Source organism: Trichomycterus rosablanca, chromosome 2, assembly GCF_030014385.1.
Source record: "Trichomycterus rosablanca isolate fTriRos1 chromosome 2, fTriRos1.hap1, whole genome shotgun sequence".
In the NCBI taxonomy this organism is placed as follows: domain Eukaryota; kingdom Metazoa; phylum Chordata; class Actinopteri; order Siluriformes; family Trichomycteridae; genus Trichomycterus; species Trichomycterus rosablanca.
In genome coordinates, this window is record NC_085989.1 from 6,034,923 (window position 1) to 6,056,426 (window position 21,504).

A 21,504-nucleotide genomic window follows, 5' to 3' on the forward strand; every position below is an offset into this window, starting at 1 on the left:
CTTTTTTCAGGAACATGTCTGCAATAAGATATAAGTTGCTGAAACTGTTATTTATTTATTAGGATTTTAACATCATGTTTTACACACTACATTCATTCTCGTTACACAAGATTCATCAGTTCACAAGTTTAATGTCAAACACAACACACAGTCATGGACAATTTTGTATCTCCAATTCACCTCACTTGCACGTCTTTGGACTGTGGGAGGAAACCGGAGCTCCCGGAGGAAACCCACGCAGACGAGGAGAACATGCAAACTCCATACAGAAAGGACCCAGACCGCCACATCTGGGGATCAAATCCAGGACCTTGCTGTCAGGGAACAATGGACAAGGGAAGAATGGACTCCCACTTTTACGTTCTCTAAAAGTTACACACAGCAGCTTTAATGCAGTCTGTTGTTTGGTTGGAAGTTTTATAAGCCATTAAGCCCTTGGTAATGAAAAGACTACTTGACTGTGGACAGTTCAGGACTTTACAAGTATATATATAAAGTTTTAACTTCATGTGTATATGCTGTTCATTCACAATCGACCCACAATAGAACTCACCTACGCAGATGTGTACGTAAAAGCGAATTGTTCTTTAAATAAAGCTTTTAGGTTGCTCAGATTTGATCCACCCCCTCCCTGTACTTGCACGTTGGCAGGGCAGAATTTGCTCTCTGATACCTCATAGCGATGAAAACAGAGAGCTGCACTCGAATTCACGGCTGCTCGCTGTTTTACTGCGTGTACAGTGTGTGTTGAACGCTGCCCGGCCCTCATTCCTTTTACCGTGGCGGGGTCGCACCGGGACACTCGGTCTGTCCGACCTGGATTCTCCTATAGTGTCACAAGGCGACTCATTCTGGATATATTTCCTTTTTTCGCGCTTTGAGGTGAGTCGTTCTGTGGTTGTCAGAACTGTCGGGTTTCCGTTTGGTGTGGAGTCCGCCTGCATCGCTATTCATGTATGTCCGGCTGTTTATTTAGGGTGCCTTCAATGGCTTGTTTCGTCGATTACTTCATGTACATGTTTAATTCACAGTCTCGAAACAGTACGATTTCAGCCTGTCTTGGCAGCGGATGTGGTTGTGTGGCGCTTCATGTCAGCTGCGAATTTGTTTGATATGCTTAAAAAGCCTTTTGGCAACAGATTGAGATGAAATATTAACCACATTTTGGGTACAACGCTGTAGCTATGCACTACTCTTTGTTTTCTATAGTTTGTTGTGCAGAATACATGAGAGGCTCTGGTGGCAGAACCAGGAATAACTCGCTACCATCTGTAACCCTGTTTGTTGACTGTTTGTTGTGTCATTAACTGACAGGGAGCAACCTTTTCTACAAATAGCCGCTCTTGTTCAAGTTCAAAACTTAATAAACAAGACTTACTTAGTTATTAAAGTCTGCAAACAAACTGCAGACTGCATTAAAGCTGCTGTATGGAACTTTGAGAGAATGTCAGACCTCTAATCTATAATAGAAACGAGTTGTGTACCAACAAGCAATTTGTGCCACATTATTTGTGGTGTGAATTATTATTATTATGGTTATAAATGTAAGAACATTGGATATTGAATCAATAAAATGACAACTTTGACTAGACAGCACATTTACATTACATTTGGGGTATTAAACCGACACTTTTATCCAAAGCAACTGATAATAATGACTGAATACAATTTGAGCATTTTAGGGGTTAAGGGTTTTGCTCAGGGGCCCAACAGTGGCAATTTGACAGCGGTGGGGCTTAAACTGGCAACCTTCTGATTACTAGTCTAGTAACTCTGAGCTACTAATACCACTGACTCTAAATGTATAGCAGCACTGTGAACATGTTTTATAGTACTGGATTTATCTGGTAACAACTTCATAAATGTTATCTTTAAATGTATACCTACGACTGGACCCACTGTAGATTTTCTACTGTTTAATTTTATTTATTACATTACAAAGTTTGGTTTACAGTATAGTATAGCTATGCTTATAGTACAGCTTATTATAGCTTATGATGCAGTAAAGTATAGCTTATTTTTACTCACTTATTGTTTAAAACATGCTCCATTTTTAACAGACAGCTCTTCTAATGGCACATCATGGTCAAAGCGTCAGATTTTAACCATTCTCCATTTTAACCATTTTAAGGTTAACCATTCTCAATTCAGTTTAGAAGAAATGGGGAAGAATTGGGAGTCCATTCTCCTATTTAGTGCATTAAAACTTGAGTTGATTTCACACAAGGTCAACTTGACTCAAACTCTTAAACAGACTGATGGTGTACAGTGAAAAATCCAACTGTCATGGTCTAACAAATGCTTAAAAGCTATGTTTTGAAAACTAACAACAAAAAAAGATGTGCTAGTACAAGAATGTAGCTTTTCTTTATTAAAATGAATAATAGTTCAACCTTTAGCAAAGTGTTTGTATGAGTATGTGTTGCTTTACCTAGAGAATTTGAGTAAAGTAAAACCCCTCAAATTTGCAAAACTCAAAAAGTTAAAATCACTTAAAATATTAGAACAAAAAAGTTCAAAACTTTTCTTGTTTTTTTGCAGTATTCATTAATATAAACACATGCTTATTACTGAAATCAAAGTACATTTAAAATAGATAACATCAACTTTATATTTTAATTATGTAAAATATAGTGTACAGTAGAAGTTAAACGTTTACACAGACTTGTAATGGACATGTATGGTCATAGCAGTTTTGGGAATCTTCTCTTACTGAATGATTGAAACACACTTTTCATCCAAAAAATAATCATACAAATGCAAGTTCCATAATAAGTTTATTATGGGTTAAAACTGCTGAGTCATTTACACACTGCAAAGCTTTGTCATGTAATTTCTACAATTACTATTTCCTCCTTCACCAGGTTTGCAAGCCAGCAAAAAGCATCTGGTACAATTCTGGTATAATGCAGTTTAACCAGATTTGGTGTTTTTTCTTGCAAGGCCTAGACTTTTCAGTTCAGTCTACATAATATAAATAAACACCAAAGCAGCCCAGGGCGCAATACTTCCACCACCATGCTTGACATATGTAAATATAGTGTTCTGGAGGTTAAATGCCTCCTCTAAATATACTTTTTGTCATTGCTGCCAAATACCTACATTTTTGGTATGAGAAGACGGTTTGTGATTTTTTTCCTTTCTGACATTGACAAAGAAACCACTGCTCCATGCACTCTGAACTAAAGCTGCTTAAAATGGCTCAACTTGTAGCTTGTAAAAATCTATGATTCACTTTCTGAGATCTGAGATCTGTACACAGCTTTGTAAAAGTTTTATGAAGTGTGTTTTAAACGTTTAGTTACAAAGAACAGTTGTAAAATCCCAAACCTACAGTGCCATACATGTCCTTAACAAGCACATGTAAACCTTTGACCTCAACTGTAAGTAAATGTGACCCTTTCTTGGGTCCAATTCTACTCCAATTTGACTTTTTTCACTGTAACTGGATCAATGCGTATATTATAACGACCTTATACCACCTCATTTATGTAGCACATTTTTTATGCATTAACATATAATTAGGCAGCTTTGTCAAACAAGTCCAAACATGTCTGGTGGTGCAACTATCTGATCAGAGAAGATACATGAAAGACACATTAAACTCTGAAGTAAAACCCTGTTGGTAACCCTGTCAGGTGGTGAGACCCCAAGATTACAAATTATTTCTAAACATCTTTACAATGTTTTGTATGTGACCGGCCATTTTCAAGTTTGCAATTTGTAATTGTGTGTTTCACCCAGCAAGCTTATTTTCAGCTGTCCATGTCACTTTGATCATATCATGTAGTAACAAACTGAGCAACGCATTTAATTTGGGTTGCATTAGACAGCCTACGGCAAAACGAGGACCACCCAGTTTTGTTCTGTCTTGCATAAAGATAAACAATACTATCCTCAGACATGGGTGTGACAGAAATGGTGAAACTTGAGAACGTAGAGCTTTGCAGCAAGGGAATTCAAAAACACTTACTGTCCCTTTTATGCTGCCGTAGATAAGGATTACGCAATGAGTATTGTGTATCAGAACTCAAGACAGTCCTAAACAACCTCACGACTGAAATATGTAGTGCACTATGTAGGGTGAATCCATGTTTATCTTATGTCCTTCAGAGTGCTTTAGTGAAGGGAGTGTGGAGGCTTTTGGTTTCATGCCACAGAAAACACTGTCGGCTGTTTCGAAGGTCAGTTCAGTGGCTGAATATCTGGGTCAAACGCTCATTAGAGCAGCTGTATATGTAATACCATGCTGTACAGTTAATACTATATAATATACACTACATGGCCAAAAGTAAAGACACACACACACCCACACACACATACATTTACACAAAATTACCTTAGAATTACCTAAAAAATGGCTAATAATAACCTTTTTCTTGACCGTTTTGGTTTATTTAGGATTGTTGTCTTGTTGAAACATTCAGAAAAAAAGTGGTTAAATACTTAAATACTACAGTAGAACATAAGAAGTGTTTGGCCAATATACACTACATGGCCAAAAGTATGTGGACACCACTTCTAATTATTAAGTTTGGGTATTTCATTCATTCGTTCACTGCATGTATTTTACCCTTGTGTTATCCTGGTCAGGATTGTGGTGGATCATATTCATTTGGAAAAAGACAGGAAACACCTGTCAGGTCACTAGTCCAACAAAGCTCAAACACACACACACATACACAGGGCATTTTTAAGTAGCTCCAGTTAACCTGACTGCATGTCTTTGGACTTGTGGGGGAATCCCATACAGACACAGGGAGAACATGCAAACTTCACACAGAACCAAACCCAGGCCCTTCTTGCCGTCAGGCGACAGCACTTCGGGTGTTTCAGCCACACCCATTTCTAAGTGCTGTATACACAGTATTTACAGTATACCCACTCTAAAAAATGATTCAGCACATTAGTAAATTAAACGTAATATAACAAGTCAGCTCAACATAAAAAATTAAGTTTGTTACATTTGTTAAAAATTTTAAGTTCGGGCAACTTAAAAAGACATTATTTTAGACAAACTCAAAATTTTAACCTTTTTCAACGCATTATTTTGCTTTAGTACAACATCATACCAATTTTGAGTTGAGCCAACTAAAATATCTGAGTTGCTTGAATGTATTATGTTTAAATACTGGAAAGGGGCGGAGCTTTACCCAGAAGGACTTGCGGCAGTGGTATCCAGACCTACCGTGACCGTGCAGCCCAGCATTGGGAACAGTGTGGCTATGCTGAAATATGTGTTGATGCATGCTGGATAATCCGGGTACACAAATTCACAAAGTTGAGTCAGTTCATCTGGACACACATTTGTTGTAGAGTTTGTTGTTCTCTACAAGAAACTTGTATCCAGATGAACTGATTCAACTTTGTTGATATTCTGAGAAATTGGATCAGCATGTGTATTTGTGGTATGAATGTATATGTGAATGAATAAGTGTCTGTCCAATGGTTCAATAAAAGAGCTGATTTCTCTCGCCGACATTACAATAATATTCAGCATATTCATATTAGCGGAACCTAATTTATTTGGGTTTGTGGAACAAAACAATGAAATTAAAATTAAGTAGGTTCAGATTAATTTAGCGTGATGGTGTTAAAGATTTTCATGTTGATATGACCTAATTTAGTTAAGTTAGTTTAACAGCGAAAGGCTTGTTGCATTTACTTAAAACATTCTAGTTGAGATTACATAGAAAAATGCATGCAAATTGTTACCATAATTTTTTTAAGTAGATCCAGTATATTATTTTTTAGAGTGCACTGTATGCACACAGTAAGGTCAAACCTGGTTGAACAGTCTTGGGATGAAATGGAATGTCAGTTGCAAACCAGGCTTTTCTAATACCTATGGGGTGGCACGGTGTCTCAGTGGGTAGCATTGTCGCCTCACAGCAAGAAGGTCCTGGGTTCGATCCCCAGGTGGGGCGGTCTGGGTCCTTTCTGTGTTGAGTTTGCATGTTCTCCCCATGTCTGAGTTTCCTCCGGGTGCTCCGGTTTCCTCCCACAGTCCTAAGACATGCAAGTGAGGTGAATCGGAGATACAAAATTGTCCATGACTGTGTTTGACATTAAACTTGTGAACTGATGAATCTTGTGTGATGAGTAACTACCGTTTCTGTCATGAATGTAACCAAAGAGTGTAAAACATGACGTTAAAATCCTAATGAACAAATAAATAATACCTAAGATTTTGGCAAGCTCATGGTCTACCTTTTTGCCATATACTAGGATTACTTGCTGTATTACATTGTTGTGTGCTGGAACAAGATTATTTTCATTTTCTACGACATTAAACATAGAATTAATAGAAAAAATGCTTATTAATACCCTTAATGTCTCGATTGTGTTGGTTTTATGTCTGGGATGGATGTCTTGCTGAAACGTTCAGATTAATGTAAAAAAAACCAAAAGTGGTTAAATACTTGTTTACCACCCCACTGTGTATTTATATTTTCAGTTCCAATAACGAAAAGTGTTACACGGCCATTTCTATCTAAAGCTTTAGTGTTACAAATAATAAAGTAATAAAGCAAAGCATTTATTTAATAAGTGGATAATGGTACATTTATACTCGCTCGTCTTATTTATTCACTAGTGCGCTCTGCCAGAGCTGTGTGGTTCCTGTGATAAGTTGCTGGTTGTGGTGTGGTGAAATCTGCTCTGGCATGTGATGACATAAAGTATGCAAAGCTCACCTTCAAACAAATGAGGATCCCAGCCAAGTGTATTTTAACCCAGTTGGGCAAGAGTGAACATTGTGTAAGCAGGCTGACTTTCATGTATTAATATCCCAGCTTCTTGGATTATCTCAGTAGTATTGTTTAAGTAGCAGTTGTTAAATCAAGTATTTAATCTTAAGAGGTCTTGATCGTGCACTTGATATGACAAATATGAAAAGTTTAAATACACTTGTTGGATAAATGCACACTCACTGACAACTTTTATGTACTTTTAATTCCCATTTTATTACATACACCTACCAAATGCATTTTGTGGGTATACAATTACTGAATGCAGCCCATCTGTTGCTTCATATCATATGCTTTTATCATATCCCTTAATCCCTTTTATCTGTCATTGAAAATAAATCCTGTGGGACTCCCACTGACCAAATTATGTTTCGGTGGTGGACCATTCTATGCACTGCATTGCTGGTAACATGGTTATAACATGGAAGAGTTTATTGTTCTGGTATATCAGCAGTGGTGCAGTAGTGTTGTTGGGATTTTTAAACATCAAAATGTCAGTGAAGGAAAAGGACGGTACCGTAAACTGTGCATAATCATTATTTTAATTGTATTTTGGTTCAGATTAACTACCCTTATAGGCCTAGGGTAATAATCAGTCTTAATTTTGTATTTGTATAGTTATTATAACTATATAACATTTGTAAAACTATGCAGCACAGCAGGGCTGAGAAAGAAAATGCAGTCGACTTTCACATTACTCACAACATTGTGGCAGATGTTATTAGTCATTGGGTTAAAATCCACTTTCGTTCCTCTCGGTGCGAATTCTGAACGAGCCAGATAACTTGTGTCATTTGAAAACATCTGTAGTTTGTTTGGAAATCCTGAGCCATGTTATATAATCCTGCATGAATGTATTTCAGTCAGAAGTTAATACCCTGTCATAAATAACTGTACAGCATATAGATCGACTTTTAGCTGCATTTTCTGAGGGATGGTTGTTGGAGTGAGACAGACGATGTATGGAAAACTATGAAAATAATGGAAAGCTCTGTTCTTTTAGCCTGTATTTGTCTGTGTTTACTCAAGTTCTCTGGCGTGGCTTCCTAAGCTATCTGTTGTTTTTAAGTTGCATGTTTGCAATATTATGTTTAATCTCTCTCCATGTCTTTACTCTCAGTCATCTTCTTTCACTCAGTCGTCATAACGAACATATTATATTTACATAATCGGCAGACAATATGCATGAATGACGACTATTATAATAAAATAAACATGATTAAGTGCTTGTCTTTAATAAATCAAGGAATATATTTTGAAGTCGGAATATATTTTGAAGCTGTGAGTAATGCCATCTATTCATAGTCATCATCTGGTCTGCAGACCTTCTCTTGGAAGATGTTATTGGGCCTTATTGGAGTGATGACCACATCTAACACAATCTAAAACATAATTATAGTAACTTAATCAAATTACGTCAATCACAATAGTTTGACAATAATCACGGTGCTAAAGTGTACCATCAAATGCAATTATAGTAATATTAATTAGGTTTAATATCTATAAAATATTTATATTAGAAAGTATTTATTTTTTTATAGTATATATAAAAATGTAACTGTTACTTGGCTGTTTTCTACTGGGAAATTATGTACTATATCAGACGAAAATATATATAAATATATACACCTATTACCCATAACATTAAAACCACCCCCTTGTTTCTACACTCACTGTCCATTTTATCAGCTCCACTTACCATATAGAAGCACTTTGTAGTTCTACAATTACTGACTGTAGTCCATCTATTTCTCTACATACTTTTTTTAACCTACTTTCACCCTGTTCTTCAATAGTCAGGACCCCCACAGGACCACCACAGAGCAGGTATTATTTGGGTGGTGGATCATTCTCAGCACTGCAGTGACACTGACATGGTGGTGGTGTGTTAGTGTGTGTTGTGCTGGTATGAGTGGATCAGACACAGCAGCGCTGCTGGAGTTTTTAAATACCGTGTCCACTCACTGTCCACTCTATTAGACACTCCTACCTTGTAGATGTAAAGTCAGAGACGATCGCTCATCTATTGCTGCTGTTTGAGTTGGTCATCTTCTAGACCTTCATCAGTGGTCACAGGACGCTGCCCACGGGGCGCTGTTGGCTGGATATATTTGATTGGTGGACTATTCTCAGTCCAGCAGTAACAGTGAGGTGTTTAAAAACTCCATTAGCATTGCTGTGTCTGATCCACTCATACCAGCACAACACACACTAACACACCACCACCATGTCAGTGTCACTGCAGTGCTGAGAATGATCCACCACCCAAATAATACCTGCTCTGTAGTGGTCCTGGGAGAGTCCTGACCATTAAGGAACTTTATATAAAGTTCTATATTTCTTTAACAGTTTTTATGCATTAGAGTTTATACAGAAGTGATTGTACTGCAGGTTCCTCAGTAGTTTTGTCTTTAAAGCCCTGGACAGATTTTTAACTTTGATCTTAAAGCCATCATGTTCTCAGTGTTTTTGAATTTTAATCAGGCGTGATACTCCACAAAGACATGTTTTATGAAAGACAGGCATTTCCACTGAAACATGCACTGTATCAAAGTAAAACAAGATGTTGAAGAATAATTCTTCAAAGCAGAGAAACATGAAAGTGGAACTCATTGGCGATACCAGATTTTCACTTTTTGAATAGTCCATTGATTGTTAGCCACAGTATTAATTCTTCTCTTTTACATCCCCCTTGATGGTGTTCCATGAAACTGATTAGGAATTTTTCCTGAGGCCTTCTCCCATATCACCCTGCATCATGAATATTTTCAGGAAGTGGTTGGCCTCAACAAAGTGCAGAACTAAAGAATAAAGCATAAAAAGGAAAAAGGAAGGAATGGAGCTTAAAAGAAATGTTAAAGGAGTGCAAGTGATAAAACACTGTAACTAAACACTGTGCAATACACAATTTACTAGGATGTCATAGGGTTTTGATAAATAATCTACAAGTATTTACATTTTATTCAAATCGACTTACAATTAACTCTGAATACAATTCAAGCAATTGAAGGTTAGAGGCCTTGCTCAGGCGCCCAACAGTGACAACTTGGTGATGGTGGTCCTTGAACTGACAACCTCATGATTACTAGTCCAGTACCTTTAACCGCTGAGCTACTAGTGTCTCACTGTAGCTCTGATTGCTAAATGTATGCTTTTCCAGAGTGGAAACTAGCAGTGAAAGACCTGTGTGGAGTATTTAGATACTTTACTGACTTCATTATGCTACTTAACAATCGGTAATCTATGCAGCTTTAAATAAGCATGTACTGTACACTGATTAGCCAAAACATTAGGACCACTCATCTAATACGCTACCAGGACAGCTCTGACCTGCCGGGACATGGACTCCACAAGACATCTGAATGAGTCCTGTGGTATGTTGTATGATCAGCTTTAATGCATCTTAGTGTCTTCTCATAAATGGTGCACGTCAGATGTCTGTGCCCAGGTGGCGCAGCGGGATAATCTGCTAGCACACCAGCTCTGAGATTCTGAACATCCCGGTTCGAATCGAGGCTCTGCTACCGGTCACCGAGTCTGCTGAGTGGAAAAAGACTGGACTAGTTCTTCTGTTGATTCATACTAGACTTGGCTAGTCTTGGCTGTCCAACAACCTGTCAGCAGTTCATGGCTTGTCCTTCTTTTGACCACGTCTGTCTTTGAGCACTGTTTTTATTATAATATATTAAAATATTTATTCCAGTCGTCTGGCCATAATAATTTGGCCCCGAGTCAGGTCTTTTTGCTGATCATATCAGAATCAGAATCAGAATCAGAATCAGAATCAGAATCAGATTTATTGGCCAGGTATGTGGATACACACAAGGAATTTGTTTCCGGCTGATGGTATCTCTCTAGTAATGGTACGATACAGTGTACAAGCAACGTATACATTAAACATTAAACACAAAATCACAAAATTATCCAAACTATAAGATTATATACACACAATATACAGATATGTAATTTAGCAGCATCTGAAATATTTACAAAACAGTAAAGTGCACATTCAACTGCAGCATATCTGCAGCATTCAACACTTCTACTATAAATAAATACCATCAGCCCAACATTCAATACATCCCAGACTATATGCTAACAAACATGGTAAGGAATACCAGAAGTACAACTATAAGCGTGTCCCTCTGTGCGTGTTACAGCTCTTTAAACAAGACCATGTCTGGCTTCACACATGATAAAGAGCGCATGTGCTAGTTGGCGTCTCGTTTACATACACGAGGCAGAGGTTGAATACAATTGCTTATGAAACTTTCTCTATTATTGCAGAGCTTATCTCAAGTTTCTGACCTTTCCTGTTCCGTATCAGTCATTAATATGCACTAATCGTGCCAGCAGTGGAGCTACGTGTGGCCTGAAGGAACCCTCTGTTTAATAGATGGTCTCATCTTACATCAGTCTTTTTTACTTCTGATAGGTTGAGTTTTCTGATTTAAAAATCTCTCTCTCTCTCTCTCTCTCTCTCTCTCTCTCACGCACGCACGCACGCACGCACGCACGCACGCACGCACGCACGCACGCACGCACGCACGCACGCACACACACACACACACACACACCTGGATAATTAAGTTCTTATAACCCCACACAGTTTCCGGGCGCTTCTTCCATATCAGATAGGATACTCAAATTGTACTTTAAATCCCTTCCTCTGTCTCGCTATGAGCTTATTGATTTGTCTGTCATTCTCAAATCTTCTGCTTCAAACAAAGTTACGTCTCTTTGCTCTTTCTAGTCTGTATCACATTGTGTTTAGGAGCACTGTTACATAACACCCATTTAAAATGAGAATATAAATCTTCTCAGATTTTTCCGTCCTTTGTATTTGTATATTTTATGTGTTTTTACTAGAGCTGGGAATCAGTAGAGACCTCAAACTTTAATGTGATTGTGTCCTGAAGTACATCAGAGCAAATTAAGGTTATGAGCAAGGGATGTCAGCAATTAATCGTTAAACAAATAACTGACTAGTAGGTAATGTCATTTCAAGTCATTTTCAACCACTGACACTGCTGATTCAAATTGAGAAAGGAGATAAAGATCTCTACAGAGAAAGTGCAGATTTAAATCGCATTCTCACCCATCCTCAGTGTGCATACGTCAGCTTTATGTACAGCCACATATGGAGTAATCTTTACAGGAACAGTTTTTATGCATTCATCATTATTAAGCATAATAAACAATAACGCATTACACTCACAAACAGAAGCTGGTTTGTGTCAGTACGGAGTCTGACTGCACATTGATCTCTACACATGTGAATCTCTATGTAATTACGTAAATATTTTGCATTGTGCCCCAGTACAAAGAGAGAAATCTGTTCATCATGTAATAAATGTACTAATTGTGTTAAAAAAGCTTTAATATGGCACCCAAGTGGCGCAGCAGGATATTCCGCTAGCACACCAGCACTGAGATCCTGAACTCACCGGACTGGGCGGCATCTAGCGGGCACAGTTGGCAGTGCCTGCCGCAGACACAATTGGCCACCGGGTCTGCTGGGTGGCAAAAGGCCAGACTAAGTGGGTGGGTTCTTCAAACGCTGTGTAAGGACCCTGGTTAGCAGACCAATGCCGATGTGCAGAAGTGGATGAGCCACATGTGCGAATCCACCGAAGCATGGGCGTAAAAGAAGGGGGTGAGGGACTGCACACACGTTGGCAGGGGCGTGGAGCAGGCAAATATACCCTCCTCAAACACAATCGGGATCCCCAGCAGCGGAAGACTAATTGGCTTTGCTAAATCGGAAGAACAAGAGAGAAAATGCATAAATAAATAGAAAAAAAGCTTTAATATAACAACTAAATCTGCTATTTACATCAAGTGTAATCTGTTAAGCTGTTCTTTAATCAATAAAGCATGTGGGATCTGAATTAATTTACAACTCTGTGATGTGTTTTATATTATTATGGGATGCTATAAGCGTTCAGTTTTTGGTTAACTATTGAGTAATGATGGTCGGTTATTGGTTAAAAGAAATTGGCAAGAGTTGCATAGTATGGGCTAATGCTATCCAGCCTCTCTGGTTCTTATAATCTTCATTGTTTGTAAAGCAGCCAGGTCATTCTTTCTGTCTGCAATTTCCCAGCAGTCCTGGGTACAGTACTACTTTTTGTGCCAGATGTTTGTATCACACCTTGTAAAACGTGGCATTTACACTCTGCTGTTGGCTTTTGGCATGGATAGTAGGATAGTACAAAGGAAATGTGTGCAAATCTAAAGGGAGGGATTTGCATCAGAAAGCATTTTTTTAAATAGTAAGATTGGAAAACGTCATGTGACGCAAACGTTGGATTTGTATTTGAGTGGTTTCCATGACTTTGCACTCAGGTAGACGTAATTGTGTGTATTTATTTACATAATCTAGTATTAAGTTATTAAGTATGGAATTAACAGTGGTGGGTAGCCCGAACCTAAAAATGTAAATGAAAACTAAAAACTTAAGTACAATTTTTGTAACAGTTTAAATATTGTATTAGTAAATAATTTTACATAAGTCATTTTGTTTCATAACAGTACCCTTAATTTTTTTAATATTTTTATGTATCAGTACTTGTACTTGAGTAAAAAGTTTTTCTATCAGTACTCAAGTAAATAATTTTAACATAAAACATCATTTTTACAAAGTTTAGGTTTTCTTGATAAAGATTCTCAATTGGGACGGAGAGCACGTCGCTATACTGTACATGCCTCTTCCGACACGTGCACAGCCCTCCTCTTCTCGCCCCTGCATTCTGCACAGATGTCTCTTCCGCCAATCAGGGTCCTTACCCACCCCACACATAGTCTGGTCACCCCCCTGTAGATATGGTGGCCAATTAGTATCTGCTGCAGGCACTGCCAATTATGCCTGCCAGATGGTGTAGCGCCGAGTTTCGAACCGAGGAGTTCAGAATCTCGGTGCTGGTGTGCTAGCGGAAGCGCCCAAGAATTCTCAATTTTAACCAAATTTACAAATTCTGCAATTTACAATTTTATACAGACAAGTACATTCTTATTGCTTGGCCTTGTTTACGATTCACAAATAAAAAGAATAATTTTTTTTGTCATAAATTTGCTAAAATAAATCACATGAATACTGAATTGTATACTGTGTGTATTGTGAATCATATTATATGTGGGTAGGTGCTGTTTTACCCATCAGAAAAGTAAAGTATTATCATATAATAAACTTTCACTGATGTTCTATAATGACTTCAAATGTAGGAGACTTGTTTCTGTTTTTTGTTTATTTGCATTTCTATATTGTATTGCATTATATTGTTGCATATTTGTAATATGTGAGGGTTGTACAGGGTGATGTAAGGAGAACCAGACATGAGATCAGCCAGGCAGCAAAAGATTATGATGGGTCCATGTGAGCTTGTTGGCTATTAGAAAAAAAACCCCGCTAGAAATCATTTAATCCCAGTCCAGACAAAAACGCAGTTTCCGCACAGCTGTCAGGAGCTTTTGAGAGGATAGAAGGATGGTATGTGGGTCCTATTTATTTTCACTGTAACACAACTTGTGCTGCATTTGTGTGAACTGCACATTTGCTGTGTGGGGTGTTGCTTAGGGAGAATCTGTGCCACTAGGTTAAAATGGTTTCATTCCTTTTAATAATGTGCACACAGCACGCTGCATTAAGAAGCACACAACACCTTTTTCATTTTCTGATAAAGAGCAGAATTCATTGTTCCATCAGTTATGACAAGACTTCTAGGATCTTCAGAAGCAAAGCAACCCCAGACGGTCACAATATCACGACCATGTTTGGCCATTGGTATGATGTTCCTATTGAACGCAGTGTTAGCATTACACCAGATAAAACTGGACACATCTTCCAGAAAGTTCCACTTTGACTCAGTCTACAGAATATTATTTCAAAAAGTCCTGAGGGTTCATCTAGATGTTTCTTGGCAAATCCAGTTTGAACCTTTGTGTTCTTATTGGTCTGTAGTAATTTGTACCTTGTAACTCTTCCATGGATGCTATTTTGGCCCAGTGTCTTCCTTATTGTGGAAACATGTTCACTGACCTTAACTGAAGCAAGTGTGACCTGCAGTTCTTTTGTGACCTCCAGGATGAATCGTCAGTGCATTATTGGTGAAATCTTGGTAGGCCGGCCTCACTTGGGAGGGTACACCCCTGTTCGAAGTTTTGTCCATTTGTGGATAGTGGCTCTGACTGGTTTTCTGGAGTCCCAGAGCCTAGGCAGTGGTGTTGTAATCATTTCCAGTATTTGAATCTCTTTAGAACGTGGTATCATGTGCTGCTTGTTGAGACATTCTAGCCTGTATCACATTGCCAGACAGGTTCTATTTAAGTGATGTTTAGATTCAAAAGGTTTGGCAGTAATCCAGCCTGGGTGTGTCTAGTGAAACTGAACCAAATTATCAATTGAATTTGGTAGATTTATCACTTAGGGGACAGTTATATTTAATACTAACTTCAATAAATGAAATCGTAATTTAAATATCATTTTTGTGTTGACTTGGTTTATCTTTGTCTAATAGTAAGTGTGACATACAAAAACAGAAGAATTTCGGAAGGGGGCAAATACTGATAAGACCGTTTAATGTGAAACTGATGTGTTTCATATTTTAATAAAACACTAAAGGCTCGTCAGTCATCGGGAACCGTTGTTTATTGGATAAAACACATGAGATGGATTGTAGCCAGTAACACACCACTGTACTTAAATTTGAGCAGGCTGTTCATGGTAAGCATATGTTTTTTATATATTTTTTTTACATATAAGGTCACAAAAGTGACATTTCTATCAGTTAAAGTCACCCCTCGTAATGCCAACATGACCCCAAAAGGGTTTACAAATATCTGGCTGCAAGCAGCAGACTAATTTCTAAGAATTTACCACATTGAAGGTGGAGCTCAGGGAAACATCAGTGAATAAAATGCATTCCAAACTACTCCATAGCACAATAAAAAGTTGTGCTATTAAATAATTTTTAAATAATTAAAGTTCTAATAAAATTATTACTTACATTCTGTGAAATAATACCAATCTTTATGGTCATATACTGACAAGACTGATTGGGCTGGATGGAAGGTTGTAGTGGGGTGGCTGAAAACCTTGCAGCTTTAGGACACTGGTGCCATCCGGCCAAAACTAGTTTTAGTCCACTGTTGTGGTTTGTTGCAGTGTGGTCGGTGCCCAAACATTTTGCATTTAACCGTAGCTGCACAAACATAGCCGGGCAGAAATATGACACGCTTACGCTCACAAATTGCTTTTTAACAACAGCTTATGTTTTTTTCTCTGTACATAAACGGTATAAGCTGCTTTACTTTTGAACCACAGAACTGCTGGATATTTAGCTGTTAAGTTCATTTGCAGTCAGTTTCCCCACACAAAAGGTGAAGAAGGAGGAAATTTTACCAACCTAACTGGTGTATGGATAACTGGATGTGGTTAATCTTCCTACATCCTGATGAGGGTGTCGACATTTTGGAGCTTTTATAGTAGTACCTGATTATGCCATTGTGTTCTCATTGCCTGATTATGGCACTGTAGAACCAAAAGGATGATTCTAGTATTGTAGCCCTGATGCCTGATCACGCCATTGTGTAAATGCATTTAAATACTGAATGCTTTATAATGTGTATATTTATTATGACTAGGGCCTTACTAAATTCATTGGTCATTAAATTATACTCATAAATTGAACGATAGAATAAAAGGAAGCTACAATACATTGCACAGTTTACATTAATACTCAATGGTCTCAAATATGAAAATACGGTCATGTTTTTAGCTGCTTTACAATTCGACATCTTAAACATTTTGACTAATCGATTGCTAACTGAATTGCCATAGAAATGTTAGTGTAACATTAGTGTAACATTTTCTTTTCTGTGCTATAATGTGCTGACAATGTTTGATGTTTGTGTTTACGTATTGAGTGCATCCATAATCAACGGAAAAGTGTGCTTCTTTACACATGTGATCATCTCTGTGTAGTCTGTGCTGTGCCTCAAAAGAACAAGCCGGTAAAGTATTATGAGCCCGAGAGTTTATAGTTTAGTGTATGTACTGTTTATTTCTTACTTTATAAATTCAGCAAACTATAAAGATGCTCAGTTAATTTAGGACCGCCTCATAGTGCAAATTAACCTGTAAGCATGAGGCACTTGAACGCTACATGAATGAAAAATTTTAAATCGTGAAACACAAACCTTATAATTTAAATTTCACAGCAAAGTGCATATTACACGGGCTCATTTCATGGTCCGCGATGTGAGTTTAGGTAGGGCCTTAATTATGACAAACCACTTTATTCCGGTCAGGTTTGCCCTAGGCTGTGCACACCAGGAACCAATAGATGCAGGAAAAACAATAGCATAACCAGTGTAAAGCTGTGTTGCTTCATAGTATTTTAAAGCAGTCTAACACTGTCAGTGTTCTGTCACCACGGTGGTGCTGCGGTCATGCACTGGTGTCAAGTACTGTCATCGTTCTCATTGTAGTTTTACCTTATCTTCATCTCTGTGATTTGTTCTGTAATAACTGTGTCCCACAATACACTTTAAACACTACAACCCTTGTAGCTCATTCTCCTCATTCCTGGCCCCAGCCTCCTAGAACCAGAATCTTTAACTGATACGTATCTACCCAACAGCTGAATAGAACAGATGCCAAAAGTTAAAATGTTGGCAGCAAACACAAGATGCTTCATAACTACTAGCTGGCCATCTTAGATGATGGGTCACAGCTGTCCAGCCAACCCAACACACAGAACACTTTTATTAGTCCACACTACAGTATGTGCTTGAATTCTGTCTGGAATGAATGTTAATTTTAAGACTGTAAAACCTTAACTAATTATGCAAACTGCTTCTGGAACTGTTTAGTACAGTGGTACCTTGAAACTCAACATCAATTGGTTCTGGAAGTGGCTTTGAGTTAAAAAGACGTTGAGTTTAAAGGTATTTTTCCCATAAGGATGTATGGAAAACCTGTTTATGCATTCCATGGTCCCGTGGAACTGCATATATTTTAGGCTAATGTAAAATAATGGGGTTGTTTTTGACATTTATACACTGAAAATAACACAACACTTTACTTTATTGTTTCTTTATGCTTTTTAATCATAGAGATACTTGATCTTGGAATACCATATTCTGTTTAGTAAAGGCGCATTCACATGAGAAGCAGCAAACTTCCTGTTATTTCCTATGGGGTGTGACGGTGCACAAAACTTAACGTGACTTATTGAGGAATTTCATTATTGGACAGAACCTATGAGCAGTAATAATTAAGAGAGGTTTAGTGTTTCTATGTTGTTCTTTTAGGACATGAAACCACGTTAAGCTTTGTTTTTAACAATAAGCGTTAGTTGAGTTTGGTTTAAGGTAAATGTCGAGTTTTAAAGATTTTGAGTTAAGGGGACGTTGAGTTAGGTACCACTGTATTTGCAAATTTGTGGATACTTCAGAACAGTGGAAATTCACTGATCAGCCATAACATTAAAACCACCTCCTTGTTTCTGCACTCACTGTCCATTTTATCAGCTCCACTTACCATATAGAAGCACTTTGTAGTTCTACAATTACTGACTGTAGTCCATCTGTTTCTCTGCATGCTTCGTTAGCCCCCTTTTCACCCTGTTCTTCAATGGTCAGGACCCCCACAGGACCACCACAGAGCAGGTATTATTTAGGTGGTGGATCATCTTCAGTACTGCAGTGACACTGACATGGTGGTGGTGTGATAGTGTGTGTTGTGCTGGTATGAGTTTATCAGACACAGCAGTGCTGCTGGAGTTTTTAAATACTGTGTCCACTCACTGTCCACTCTATTAGACACTCCTACCTAGTTGGTCCACCTTGTAGATGTAAAGTCAGAGACGATCGCTCATCTATTGCTGCTGTTTGAGTCGGTCATCTTCTAGATCTTCATCAGTGGTCACAGGACGCTTCCCACTGGGCGCTGTTGGCTGGATATTTTTGGTTGGTGGACTATTCTCAGTGCAGCAGGGACACCCCACCACCATGTCAGTGTCACTGCAGTGCTGAGAATGATCCACCACCTAAATAATACCTGCTCTGTAGTGGTCCTGTGGGGGTCCTGACCATTGAAGAACAGCATGAAAGGGGGCTAACAAAGCATGCAGAGAAACAGATGGACAACAGTCAGTAATTGTAGAAAGTGGTTTTAATGTTATGGCTGATCAGAGTATATATTCATAAAGTTGTAAAAAAGCTTGGCACTAAAGATGAAATAAGTAACAAAGACCCACATTTTTTAATAAATGAAGTCATTTTCAAATGAAGTAAAACTAATTGTCAGACTGGAGGGATTACATGCAGTAATAGGTGATTATGGAATTAAAAAACATTCTTTTTTAATTTGGCTTGTACTGTAGTCATATAGACTCATGCAGACACAGGTCAGGAGTTAATGTTCACATCAAACATAGAAATAAAGATTATATGAGATCTTAATCATTTTAATCGTGGCATTGGGATTGGTGCCAGGCGGGTTGGTTTGAGTATGTCAGAACGGCAGATCTCCTGAGGTTAGTGCAGTTTTTTCAAAATCCTACACACCTAACACCACTGCACGCTGGATGTCATGTCAGAGGCTGAGACAGAGGCTGTGTTTTAATTTAGGCCAATTAACACCGCAAAGGCACACTTTGGTAACATAGCGAAGAGAGAAATGGTGTAAGCATGTAGTAAACAAGTGGTTATACACTGATTTAAATGGTTAGAGACTCACATTGTGAGATCTGTTTTATGTTTTAAACTCACTGTGGTGGCTACAGTCTCTACACTGAACACATTAAAGGAGTGGATTTGATTTACAACACAGTACAACAAACAAACCAAACTAATATTACACATTTGTGGCATTATACACTTAGTAGTTGGCGCTCGGGTGGTGCAGCAATGAATTATGCTAGCCCACTAATTTTGATTTATTTATTCGTTTTTCTTCCATTTTCTTCCAATTTAGCGTAGTCAGTTTGTCTTCCGCTGCTGGGGGATCCCTGATTGCAGTCAAGGTGTATATATTGCTGCTTACGCTTCCTCCGACCCGCACACAGCCCTTAGCAGAACCCTTTTTCACCCATGCACTCTGCACAGGCGCCTCTCTATCTACCAATCAAGGTCTTTACACAGCGTTTGAAGAACCCACCAGCATAGTCCGGTCATCCCGCCCTAGCAGAAATGTGTCTGCTGCAGGCACTGCCAATTATGCCCGCTAGATGGCACCCAGCCGACCAGTGGCAACGCCAAGCTTCGAACCGAGGAGTTCAGAATCTCTGTGCTGGTGGCTAGCCCACTAATGCTGAGATCCGGGGTTCGAATCTAGGTGGTGCTATTGGCCAATCAGGTGTCTACACAGACATGACTGGCTGTATCTGAGGAATGGCCGAACAACCTAGCCAAGTGCTTTGAGTGATTTGGCTGTCATTCAGTCCCACTGCATCCTGGGTACATTTGTGAAATCAGAAATGAGATCCGATTTAAAAGTACTTGCTATTGCAAGGAATACAAAACTATTGTAGTATAGAATGCCTTCATTTGTCATATATACATATACAGACTTGCAGTACAACGAAATTCTCTTCTCTGCGTATCCCAGCTTGTTTGGAAGCTGAAGTCAGAGTGCAGGGTCAGTTATTGTACGGCGCCCCTGGAGCAGAGAGGGTTAAGGGCTTTGATCCATGGCCCACAGTGGCTGCATGGCAGAGCCAGGATTCGAACTCTCAACCTTTCAATTAATAGCCCAAAGCTCTACCCACTAAGCTACCACTACTTCTTGCTCAGTTAACAAAGCTAAGCTCAGCAACAACTGGACAAGAAAAAAAGCCACCACGTCAATATTTCCTCCTGTGGGGATTCCCCACTTCCATCCTAAATCACTCCAGTTCTCTGTACACTTAAGTGGACTTTGTCGGACGGCCTTGTGGTGGGCAGAGGCATCAAGCCAGCAGAACTTTCCCAGCAGGCATGGAATCTTATGGAATTTCCTTTTCAAAACAGTGAAAAGTTGGTGGACAAAACTATATATAACTCTAGTTTCGAGAGGCTTTTCAGAGCAGTTTTGGGACGCAGGTGTCCTGTCCTATTCTTACTGTCTTTGTTGTCCTCTCATGCTTTCTCAAGTTTCTCAGAAAGTGAAAACTTTAAAAAGCCACCTGCTTACAGATGAGAAACATAAAACGTTTATAGTGAAGAATCAGCTGTGTCCTAAAAAAACATGTTCATTAACACATGCCAGGAGCTCTAGGACTCTGTACCAGTGCTGTCTGAACAGTGTGATGCCCCAGTTTGCATCTTTGACACATAATAATCTGTAGGCGTATTAAACAAAATTTATATTCAGTTTAGTAAACAACAACGATTGAATCTACCAGACATGGGCAGGAAGGATGACTTTTATTTTCATGTTTTACCACCAATTTATCTTGTTCAGGGTTGCAGTGGGGCTTGTTTTTCTGTAATCACTAGACACGATGCATTAAAACACCCTGGACAGGACACAAATCCATCACATCCATTGTGGGGTCTCAGCTACCCACCACACGACATGGCCAATCATGTCTCTATGTAGATGCTCGCACTGCTTAGGAGTTAGTGTGTTTCAGCCACAATGATATAAGTCAATTATATACAGGAAATTATACAATCCCAACTTTGCATAAACACTTTAGGAAAGGCCCTATTCTGTTCCCCTGTACACAAATCAAGTGCTATAATGGCATGGGGAAAATCCTGGTTTAAA

The 21,504-nt window shown here is 38.6% G+C and overlaps 1 protein-coding gene across 1 annotated transcript in view; it reads left to right on the forward strand.

Annotated features, from left to right (window-relative positions):
* The first annotated feature begins 747 nt into the window (after window positions 1-747).
* Window positions 748-21,504, forward strand: part of thrb (thyroid hormone receptor beta) — a 101,374-nt gene continuing 80,617 nt past the window's right edge. Inside the window, exon 1 of the mRNA XM_063010388.1 lies at window positions 748-882. The gene's annotated coding sequence lies outside the window, so the exon portion shown is untranslated. The remainder of the gene's footprint in view (window positions 883-21,504) is intronic.